The sequence below is a fragment of the Aplidium turbinatum genome, chromosome 5 (genome assembly GCF_918807975.1).
Source record: "Aplidium turbinatum chromosome 5, kaAplTurb1.1, whole genome shotgun sequence".
Classification (NCBI taxonomy): Eukaryota; Metazoa; Chordata; class Ascidiacea; order Aplousobranchia; family Polyclinidae; genus Aplidium; species Aplidium turbinatum.
Genome location: NC_137476.1, coordinates 17521037 through 17532799, shown reverse-complemented (window position 1 = coordinate 17532799; position 11763 = coordinate 17521037). Strand labels below are relative to the sequence as shown.

The following is an 11763-nucleotide window of genomic DNA, read 5'->3' as shown; positions in this document are numbered from 1 at the left end:
GTTAGAAGTTGCGCAACTGTGTTGCAAGACCTAAGGGGCGATAATAGGCTTTTTCACCAACGTTTTAGCAAAGGCTTGCTCAGTTTTTGGCGAAGAAATTCGAATGCCCCGGAGAGAATCTTAACCACAACATCGACCTAAAATTCCAGCTGAAACTGCGGAGGTCTATTTCAAACGAACAGTTTTTCTTCCTTTTCTCGACAATTGCATGGCACAAATTCACAAGAGATTCAATGAGCACTGCTCGCTAGTTTTTAAAGTCAGCACATTTCTGCCTTAATTGATTCATGAATATATGGACTGCCTGATCGACGAGATTTTCGACTTCTACCATGAAATGTTGGATGTTGAACCAAGCAATTACTTTGCAGCTACTGTTGAATTGCAAAGATGGAGAGCGAATTGGCTTGCAGTTTCTGCGGATAAACGACCTGCGACTCTTGTGGATGCGTGTCAACTTCCTGAACAACTCCGCACTTATCCGATCAACCATAAATTAGGCTACTTCGAATCTTTGCTACGCTTCCAGTTACAACTGCCTCCAATGAGCGATGTTTCAGTTCACTAATTTGAAAAATCAGGCTACCTGAAAAATTATTACCGCACGACCATGACCGAGCCACGTTTGGATGGTCTAGCTCAGATGTATTTAAGCAAGGATATTGTACTCGAGTATGATGCAGTCATTGATATATTTGCCAAGCACAGCCATCGCACTAAACTGTGAATTGTCATAGTGAATCGCCGAGAATGTTCAAAAGGTATTTGAGGTTGGAAAGACTAACTTATTGTTTATATTCTGAAGTGTTTGATATCTTTTGTTGGTTCATTAATTGGAACAGTAACTTACTTCTCTGGATTCGCTCTTAATTTTGGACCCCTCCCCTTATCTGACGGTATTCTGACTGTTTCAGCTAACCCCATCCCTCCGTTCTGACGCATTATATGACATTTTGGTATACCCCATTCTTTTTAAAGGGTCAAACAAGTCTAATTTTAACCCAAGTAGAAAACATTTGAACCAATCAACAGCCCTTTTCACCAAATTTGAGCTTTCTGTGTATACTACCGTTGAGACTACCCGGTGTGTACTACCTCCAGACCCCCATTGGCCTCCACCGCCGAGTCAGCCGCTACGCGGCTGACTGACAAAATGTCTTGGCCCCCCCCTAACAAACTTTCTAAATACGCCACTGCTTGCAGTACCAACGTTTGCAGCTGCAGGTGGCACGGGCTACCATGTGTTTCTGCGTGTGGTAATTGCAATGGAGTGGATTGTGAAAATTATGACAAAGGCGAAGTTTCATCAGACGAAGACAGCGTTGGAAGTGACGAGGAAGCGGATAGAAACATACTTGATTTTGAAAAATAAATATCAGATTCAAATTTGGTCAAAATTATTCAAAATCTAGCTTTTTTGAAGTGTTGGTTGCAAAAAAAAAGCGATTTACGTCAAGTCAGGAAAAAAAATCATGAAAACAAAACTTTTGAAACAATTTTACTTAATTTCAAACGCCTTCTACTGATATGATATGTTTGGCTGCAAAGATTGATATTGAATTTTACTATTTACCCTATAACAGTGATATTCGTGATCGTCCATAAAACATTCCTTTTAACCAGTGCATTATGACGCCATTGCTACTGCGAGTATTAAAATTTTTCATTGATTTTCTAAATGCTCTGAAAGGTTTACTCAAGTAAGTGAACACAAAACAATATGCACATTGCACAAACCAACGATTGCATGCACTGGAAATTCTCGATTGTCAACATTTACATTTTCTGCACTAGATGGCGCAACATGTGTTTTAAGTAGCCCATCACTCCCCATTAAACTTATTGTATTCAACAAAGTAAAAAACGAAAAGAAAAAGTGGCTTTACTGGGAGTATTCTTGCATTCCATTCATCCCCTAGTATTGAAGAGTAATTACGATATTCCAATTATTCTTGTGACGTCATCATGACGTCACATCCAGAATTTTTTACCAAAATGTTCTCACAAAGCTACAGATTGCGATATTTGAAAAAACAAATCAGAAATCAGTATGGAAGTATTAGAAAAGATGATTATAGTTCATTTCCGTTAGGGGGCGCTAGACGCAAATTTCAAATGCCCCCCATTCCATTTGCTCAAAGCCGATTGAAGAGGATTTTGGATATGATAATCTACATAAAATTTCGCTTCTTTTGATACCAAATCTGTTAAGTTACGAATTTTTTCCGGGTTGGCCCTTTTTTTGAGCTTAGATGACTACACTATAATTACGTGTCATCAATACCGTAGGCCTACCATCTTTTTCTTGTTATAACTTAAACTTCACCAACTTGTACCAATTCTCAGCAATTTACTTTATACAATAAAATTATTAAACTTTTGCAAATTGAATGAATATGTCTTTATGCACTTGAAAAGTTTCAAGTTTATAGGCTACCTTATCTACAAAACTGGCAATCGTCGTTCAAACGTAGCCGCTCGGCGACACTTTTTTCCAATGCATTGGAAAGGCGACTCGATCCTTATTCAGTATACGCCACACCCTGTTTGCTGTGATCGATATATAGTGCTTCTACTAAACTTGCTGTAGTTTTCTCGTTTCTGCTCGGACTTTAACAATTTTGCCTTCGTTGGAAAGTAAGATTATATAATAATATCTACCCGAATCAATTAAATGCAAGCACAAAGTAAGTAGCCTACTAGATTTATCTTGTGATAACTTAAACTTCACCAATTTGTACCGATTCTCAGCAATTTAATTTTTACAATAAAATCATTAATCCTTTACAAATTGAAAGAGTATGTCTTGCTTTATTAACCTGAAAAGTTTCAGGTTTATATCTCTTCTCAGAGTTGCCAGATTGGGCTACTTATCGCGAATTGGGCTACTTTTAATTCGCTTCGCGACTTGAATTTGAAGGTTTGCGATTTTTTGAAATTTGCGACTTTTTGGGCTACTTTTTACTTCCCAATGCCTAACAAAGATGAAAGTGGAAAGAATCACAGAATAATCGACTTGCACCACATCTCTCAATTTGGAGCGTTTTTACGTTTTTTCTCTTCTCTCTTTTTTGGTAAAAATGCCGTGATGTCCCCTTCCACGTGACCACGTGTAGGCCTACTGTTCCTAGCCAATGAGCGAGTAGCGTCTTGCTGAGTTTTACACAGCAGTTGGCCTTGGCCTACTGTACAGTGCTTCCACTTTGAAGGATTTTATCCCAAAAAAGGGATTTTTTAACGTTTCGAAGGATAAAAAAGGGAAATGAAGATCGGAAGGATTTTTTAAGGATTTTTAACAATTTTACAAGGAAATTTTGTCTTAAAAAGGGAATTGTTGTTTTTAGCAATGTTAAAGAAAATATTATTAATATTTCCTTTCAAAAGTTCTAAAAACGACAGGAATACCCATGATCAGCTGGTTTCCATCGTCACTCACCATCCGAAACCCCTTTCACTTTCTTTCCCATTTTCGGCTTTCCGTCGCTTGATTTCTATTCTCGCTATTTTGGGAATTGGACGTGAGTGCAGTGAGTGAGTTAGTTCTCAATTCTTTTAGTTAAAATTAGGTAATCCGTTGATTTACGGTTGAACTTGAGTAGCAATGACAAAGTTTACTGAGCTTCGACGTACAGTTGGGAACCGTGTTATTGTAAAATATGTGCTGCTTTTGTGTAGCTTATAGGCTACTGTTCTAATAAAACAACGTTGCTTCGAGATACCGTTGCTACTGAAAAAATCAAGCTAACCTTTGTAATTTATTCAGCAACTTTATGGTATTAGATTGGGTTTGTCAACTAAATCAGCCATGCTAGTGCCTGCAAGGTTTTGTTTTTTGTAGCGATTTGGATACTGTACCACTTCTTCAATTCACTTGTTTTCTGTTCTTTCAGGTTAAAACGTATCTTACCCAGCAAACATTGTACTTCGGCCCAACGTAGTGTGACAGTTGGTAAAATAATGCTCCTCCGTTGGCACTACGTTGTGGCCGAAGTTGACCCAACGTATCTTGCACCATTCGTCGCAGTTGGGACAACTTCTTTAAAATATTTGGGCCAACGTTATCCCAACTCTGCACCCAACGTAGTTAATCGTTGGTACCCTACGATGGCCCAACGTATTTTGCACCATTCGTCGCAGTTGGGACAACTTCTTTAAAATATTTGGGCCAACGTTATCCCAACTCTACACCCAACGTAGTTAATCGTTGGTACCCTACGATGGCCCAACGTATTTTGCACCATTCGTCGCAGTTGGGACAACTTCTTTAAAATATTTGGGCCAACGTTATCCCAACTCTACACCCAACGTAGTTGATCGTTGGTACCCTACGATGGCCCAACGTATTTTGCACCATTCGTCGCAGTTGAGCCGACTTATTTTAAAATCTTTGGGCCTACGTAATCCCAACTCTACTGCCAACGTAGTTCATCGTTGGTACCTACGCTGGCCAAACGCACTTTGCACCTTTCGTCGCAGTTGGCCATACATATTTTGAACTAATCGTTGTAGTTGAGCAACGTTGGTTAAACTTAACCTGCAATTTAAAGTTGACACTGTCCTGATGATCCATATGCCAATACGATGATCATCTTCTTATACTGAGCAAATTTAAGTCAATGATGTAAACAAACGTAAAGTTGTTGAAAAATACATTTATTCGAATGGTAAAATGCACCACCCATGCACAATTCACAGCTACGACAAGACATGCACAAAAGTCTAAAAACACAGTGGACTGAGGTACTTCATGCCTCATCAGAAGACTGCGCCTGGATGTAACAACGTGATCTGTGGCGGCCTCAAACGCAAGTACCTATAAAACAATATGCAACATATGTAAAGAAAATATACTGTACAGTGCAAATTAGATCGTGTTTACAGCACCGCGAAAGAACAGACTCTAATTGCTACATATCTCATGGATATGTGTATGCAACACCCGGTTATTTTACAATAACAAGCATTTTTTTAATACATCCTAACATTCCTCAGTATGTTTTAATTCTGTAATTCGTAGCCTATACGATGGGGTGGGGAATGGGTATACTGTTATGTTCTATTAACCTCTAACATTAATGCACATTCGTTAATCGTGTTAATGTAGTTTGCCTTCTCTAACCAGTGCAAATTATTATTGTTATCGTTTGATAAATCTTCGAAGTCAAGTCTTAAAATGTGTGTATATTTCTTGAAGTTCTGCTCCAGCAATAAACTAATCGCTGGTTAAGTAAATAAAAATGCTTTTATTGCCCTTATTGAGAGAATAGTAACGATTTGTCAGTGACGGAGAGAACAAATGAACATACCCGCAGTACTTTTTTAGCAAGACGTTTAAGCCGGCCCCCATCGCGGTCTTCCCACGTCAGTTTGTGGTCGAGTTCTTGTAGAGTGCATGATTTCGTATTGCTCTGGACAACATCTATAAGTAAAGCAGTTTTGTAAACAAATAATGTTACATCGATTTTTATTTTGACACAATCATCTACAGCAGTGGCCAGCGGCTCTTAACCTGTGTGTAATTACTCAATCTGGGGAGGTTTGAGGTCTTCCAGAGGGCAATGAGCAGGACAGTGCAAATTATTACCAATTTTTAATCAAACTTAAATCATTGTTGGGTTTGGCTATTCTATTCAATTGATTGCCAAAGACTAATAAAATTGGTACGAATGGAATTAATTTTATGCTGCTGTTTGGAAGTCTTCACGAGAAGATGCAGAACAGTGTGTTCTTGTCGAAGGTTGCTTATTTGTGCGACTTTTTCTCTGACATAAACGCCTTGAACTGCTTGCAGGGCAAATGGACAAGGTTATGGGATTTAATAGACAAATAATAGATTTAAGATGCCCATTGCCCACCATGCTTAAGTGGGGTAACGGGTCAGAAAAGGTTAAGAACGTTGCTCTACAGTCTGTTTCACGTGCGTGGCACGAACATCAGGAGAGCTGTAATGAAAATAAAAGCGAGGACATCACCATAAACATAGCCGCCGAACCCGGGAAGGTCGGCCTTCCGGAGCTTTTCGCAGAGAAGGCCACCCTTCCCTGCGAAATCGGCCAGATCAATTTTCTAATCTCATCTTTTTTATTGCACACGAGTAAACAGCAGGTGTTTTTCAACTGGATCTAGACTGAGGCATTAATCAGGGATAGTAAACAGCAAATTGACAAAAAGGATTACGAAAAAGGTAAACTTCAGATGCTGTAAAACTTATATCCAAGGTTGTTATTTCATTGAAAATTAATCATGAACAGTAAGTATTCTTTCTGGAGACAATATCATACCAACAAAAGGTGAATACAAAACTTAAACAAACTACTTACCTTAACCATGTTCTTTAAGTTTTGCATGGAATCAAAAGAAAACTTTTTCTCTCCACTTAATTTATTTTTCCCCTTCCCTGTCCGCGAGACGTAACTTGCGACTTCGTTTAACAGCACCTGAGGCATCAATCGATTAACCGTGTCGTATAGGCTTCTTCCTCCTATACGACACAGTGTTTGAACTGCAATAGAACAGATGGATGTTGAAATGCATAAGCCGAGATTGTTAAAACAGCCCCATCAAACAGTCGTGGTGCGTACCAGGCTACCAGCGTACAATAGCATGAATTTTTTTGTATATTGGTGTGTACCATGTGATTATGTGTGATGAATTGTGCAATAAGCCTGTTGAGGCAGACATTAAATGGTTTAGAATTTATTCATTCAAGTTTAAACTCATTTTAGGCTAAATAGAAAAACTAACTCCCCACACATACAACTCATGTATTACCAAAAATGTGGGTAACTTTAGATAGGTAATGCGCAGTAAGAACTAAGAACATATCGTGTTCACTAACCACAATCTGATAGGTCTCCTCATTCTCCAGCATGCTGTTTACGGTTTTTAATTCCGCTATGGTTGTAGCAGGAAGAGTGACGTTCATTTGACGTTGCTCTGTCAGAATTGTTTGAAGATAAGTGAACACTTTTCCTTCTGTAAGCAAACGTAAATCCTGGTACAGTGAGCATCTGTATACTTAATATCTACTAGTAGTTGGGCTTAGATTTGTGCTTGTAACCCAATATTGATAACCTTAACCACAATGTCTGGTTGGCTAAAGCTTGCTTTCCAATAAAAAGCACTGTTCTTACTTTTGCAATACAACCGCTGTGAGGACAATCATGGGTTCCACTCCGATACCAAGTTTGGTCAGTTACTCGGGAGATGACAATAGGAGGGGAGACTAGATCCGGGTGAGAATCTTTTTCAAGGTGCCACACATGACGATTAGGATATATATTTAAAATGGACAAAAACACTTTAAAGTTTTCAGAAAAGAGGACAGAAAAACTAGCGACAATCAACAAACAAGGAAGAAATTTTTACAGAAGCAGATAATTCGTTATATTCGATTTATCCGGGTCAGCCGTTTTCTTCAGGACTGCAGACTGTGGGGGGAAAAGCACTTTGTTTTTTAGGAGGGCAATGAAACAATGCAACAACGTAATCTGTACTAAGTGTACTAATCTGATTATGGTCTAACTTGTGTCGTATCGTAAAACCCTATAGGAAGTATTACAACAGTTAATCGCTGTTTCATGTTAACAATTATGTCAAACATTAGATAGACATACCTGTGTTTTCTCTTTTCGTGCAAAACACCTTTGGATGAAGATTGTGATTCATTGTCATCTGTTGATGACAATTCAACATCACTTCGTAATGTGTATTCTTTACACCATCTTTCAGCCCTTCGCAAGTCATCTAATATGTATATATATATCAAAATATATGTTAAAGCTTTCATAGATAAAACTAAGTCTCATTATAAGTACTAAGTTCAGGTGTCGTGAGTGGTCAGTAAAGCCCATCGCCGCATGCTTTGTATCCGGGCCGCACAGCTACTCGAGTAAAATTACTGCATCAGTAGCGAGTCACTGGCAGCACAATGTGTGAAACTTACCCTTACTTCATTCTAACACAACACAGCTAGCAAGAATAAAGTACCAATTTATCATCTTGGTGTGACTCAGGCCGAACTTGAACCCGATACCTACAAACAGAGGGTGCACATTAGAGTGGTTCAAAAAAATACAATTTTCTCGGAATCTTCCTCCACAAGGCTTGAAATGTGCCATTTCCCCATAGAAGTGCCCTTGCAAAAAATTAGACTGATTGGAAGTCGTTTAAAGGTCAATCAGATTTTCACTTTTTTACCACATTCTGCCTATGTCAAACCCTATCGCACACAGGCCGATATTGTGTACAAGAATCACAGAGGGGGAAATGCCCGCTATCACCTTGAAAACCACAGCAGAGAATGAGCTAGACTTCTATATGATGCAGAATTAAACTTAGTGTGTACGTAAACAGATTTATTAACTTAACACCCAACAAAGCAAAAATCTTATTTCCATACTAAACTATCGGCAATTCAGCATCTACCATTATTATTGAAAAACACTCGAAACCGGCAGTAGTCTCATCAGTCATCACTTCAATCATTTTCATGAGACTCAGAAACAGTACCAGTACCTACTGCAGTTAGTCAGCATCCACAGGAAAAGGCTTCCGGTGTCAACCAAAGCAACCCTTAATCTCAACAAAGCCTGAAATGAGACTGTGACGAAAACAGTGGCCGAATGTCATATCTGATTTAACACCACAGTCCTTAATGCTAACATTGTATTTTAATTCATTTATCGTGATATGGATGTCTCTTTGTGATAAAAGGAAAATTGTATTATGTTTAAACTTATTTAACCTATCAAAATAATTGAAGTGATGACTGATGAGACTACTGCCGGTTTCGAGTGTTTTTCAATAAAAATGGTAGATGCCGATAGTTTAGTATGAAAATAAGATTTTTGCTTTGTTGGGTGTTAAGTTAATAAATCTGTTTACATACACACGAAGTTTAATTCTGCATCATATAGAAGTCTAGCTCATTCTCTGCTGTGGTTTTCAAAACAATGGGGGGCATTTCCCTCTCTGTAAGTCTTGCACGCAATATCGGCCTGTGTGCGATAGGGTTTGACATAGGCAGAATGTTGTAAAAAAGTGAAAATCTGATTGACCTTTAAACGACTTCCAATCAGTCTAATTTTTTGCAAGGGCACTTCTATGGGGAAATGGCACATTTTAAGCCTTGTGGAGAAAGATTCTGAGAAAATTGTATTTTTTTGAACCACTCTAGTGCACATGCTAACCACTAGGCCAGACAATCGGTATAAAAATGCAGATAATTCAACTGAACAGCAGTGGACACTGGAGAATGTGCAAAATAATGGTAAATCAAGCATTTTAACACAATTTGCTATTTTTTAGAAAGCATCAGAACATAGAGTTCGAAAATTAAACTTCAGTGATATAACATGTACCGGTAATATATTGAGATGTAGCCCACCTGTTTCATAAAGAATAGTTACATTGTATTCTGCTCAATCACTTTTAAGGGTGGCCATTGATTCCAACAAACCTTTGTAGCGCAATTTCGATGCACAAGGTGGCCATTTTGACAAATGTTTTTTATGGTTTGACCAAAGTGAACATATTACTTCCACAGGCATGTTCCGCTCTTTACAAAATTGCACAACTTGGTACCGGTACATTGCATTAGTAATTATATAACTAACACCTACAGAAAGTTCTGATATAAACTGAAACACAATATGATTAGTCCAGTCGTTGAAGGTTTTACCTTGACTTAATTGGTGTAAAGCTGAAATTTTGCACATTGGTTCTTTTCATTGTGTACAATGACCAAAAAAAAATCCCCGTGAAAATCTTTTGGTGAAAAAAAGTTATCCGCTATTTTCGAAATTCCGCCATTTTTTTCAAAATGGCGGATGTACAAATACTGAGAAATTTTAATTTTTATGAAATTATTGTTAGTGTTGGTGCTCATTTAAAAGTAAATTTCATACTGCAATTATTTCACATTGACAAAGTTTTGGTCCACCGTGATTGCCGGAGGAAGTTTACGGATACACGGAAAAGGGTTCAGGGAAAATGCCTGCAAAGAAATTATGATCTGTGACAAGGAAATTCAAGCTTCTGAAGCCTCCAGTATACTGCGTCAAAAGGGTGCTGATGGGATTAATGCTGCCAGTACTAATAGAGGGGACAACACTGTTGCGACAGCTGGTCGATAAGTAGGCCTACACATAGACTGTCGTAGGCCTAAACGTTACACCAACCCAATCGATATACAGCTTAAGAAGAACAGAGAGGAAAGTGGATCCTGCGTCACGAGGAAACGAAGTGGTCGAATTCTTGATGACAATTTCGGCAGTAAGACTCATTGTTTGTTTTGTGGGACTCGAGTTCTCACGGACAGACCTGGCTTTAGTTTTGTTAAAACAGATGTTTTTGCAAGGACTATATTAGAGTGTTGTGAGAGACGTTCTGACGATTGATCATTTGCCACGAAAGGTCGTATTGAATGTTACGGTGGCGATTTGCATGCTGCACTGTTTATACCATCATTCTTGTAGTGTTAATTTTATATATGGATTTAACGTAACCTTGTAATGCGGCAGAGTATTGAGGCAAAACGTCGAAAATCTGGGCGACCGAAGGATAAGGAACAGGACCAGGAATCTCTAAAGATGTATTCACATCTTGAACAGAATGATGAAGAACAGTTAACGATATCAGACCTCAGATCTAAAATGAAGGAGTTTTTAGCAAATGATGATTGCCTTCCTTCAGAATCAAAATATTTGAAGACACAATCGATGAATCTATTTATATAACTGAAGGTCAGGGCTTCCATGACATTGTCACTATGAGAGAGAAGACATCCGAATTTCTCCGATCTCATTGCCTAAAAACAAGGCATGAGGATCTTCTTCTTCTTGCTTATGAGGCAGCAATTCAGGCAACATATTCCAATTGTTGTAACCAGAGTAATGTCGTCATATCAGGGTCTATGAGATCCACATGTTCTGCAGATCGAAACACTGGACAGTGATTAATGATGTGCTGTGCTGTGCAGTTTGACAGTCACCACAAACACAGGCTGGCGAGTCACACTATCCCCAGGTAAACATATTGTGCTTGAAGCGACCAACACCAGTACGGAGGGGATTCAGAGTCACCCATTCTTTTCTTGGCAGGTCTGAGCCAGGTGGTACCGTAGTGTCTGGTGTGACTTGGAACTGGTTGGGCCGTGAGATGGTTTCCCAGCGGTCTCTTCATGACTTCATCAGGTTAAAGTAACCTTCATGAAGCGCCACAATGTGCATGAGGATGATGAAGAGTCACAAAAGAGAGAAATAGTTATAATTGCGGCAAGGCTCATCAAAAATTATGTTCCATCTGTTAATGATCACTGTCCAAGCACAGACGCACTCAATAATAATAGTAGGCCTAATCGTGTTTTATGTGCGCCCATTGCGATACATAACATACAGTAACACTGCGATCGCAGATGCGATACAACAGACGACAGGAAGCAGCGAAGTGACATGTAGTCTTCGAGTCAGCTGCTCCCCTTATTTTGGCTTGCCATTAAGTGTTTTTGCCGAGACACAGTTGCGTGCTCTGGAGCGGTGTCGAACCCACGTCCTTTCGAACGTCGTGCAGACGTTCTCGCCACTCGGCTACGCAACCGACACTCAATCTCGGTCCTGCTCCAATGTACTTGCCTGAAACTTTGCGAACACTGTTGGGTTCTTTATTTGTAAGAAAAGACACAAAGCAAAAGGTTGCAAGTATTGGCCAAGCTGTCGTTCTCACCACTCGACCGACCAGATCGTCAGACCACGAGCGGTGATT

General features: G+C 39.1%; 1 long non-coding RNA gene across 3 annotated transcripts; it reads right to left on the bottom strand.

Annotated features, from left to right (window-relative positions):
- Nucleotides 1-4551: 4551 nt before the first annotated feature.
- On the bottom strand, nt 4552-9637 carry LOC145771287 (uncharacterized). 3 transcript variants are annotated; one of them, XR_014289188.1, is made up of 6 exons: nt 9389-9637; nt 7617-8035; nt 6839-6975; nt 6321-6502; nt 5307-5419; nt 4552-4813 (listed from the first exon to the last, which is right to left on the bottom strand). It is a non-coding gene; the product is annotated as an uncharacterized LOC145771287 (long non-coding RNA). The 3 variants fall into 3 exon arrangements; XR_014289187.1 differs by having other exon boundaries at nt 7617-7746; XR_014289189.1 differs by lacking the exon at nt 9389-9637 and having other exon boundaries at nt 7617-7746; nt 7946-7983.
- Between the last annotated feature and the right edge of the window lie 2126 nt (nt 9638-11763).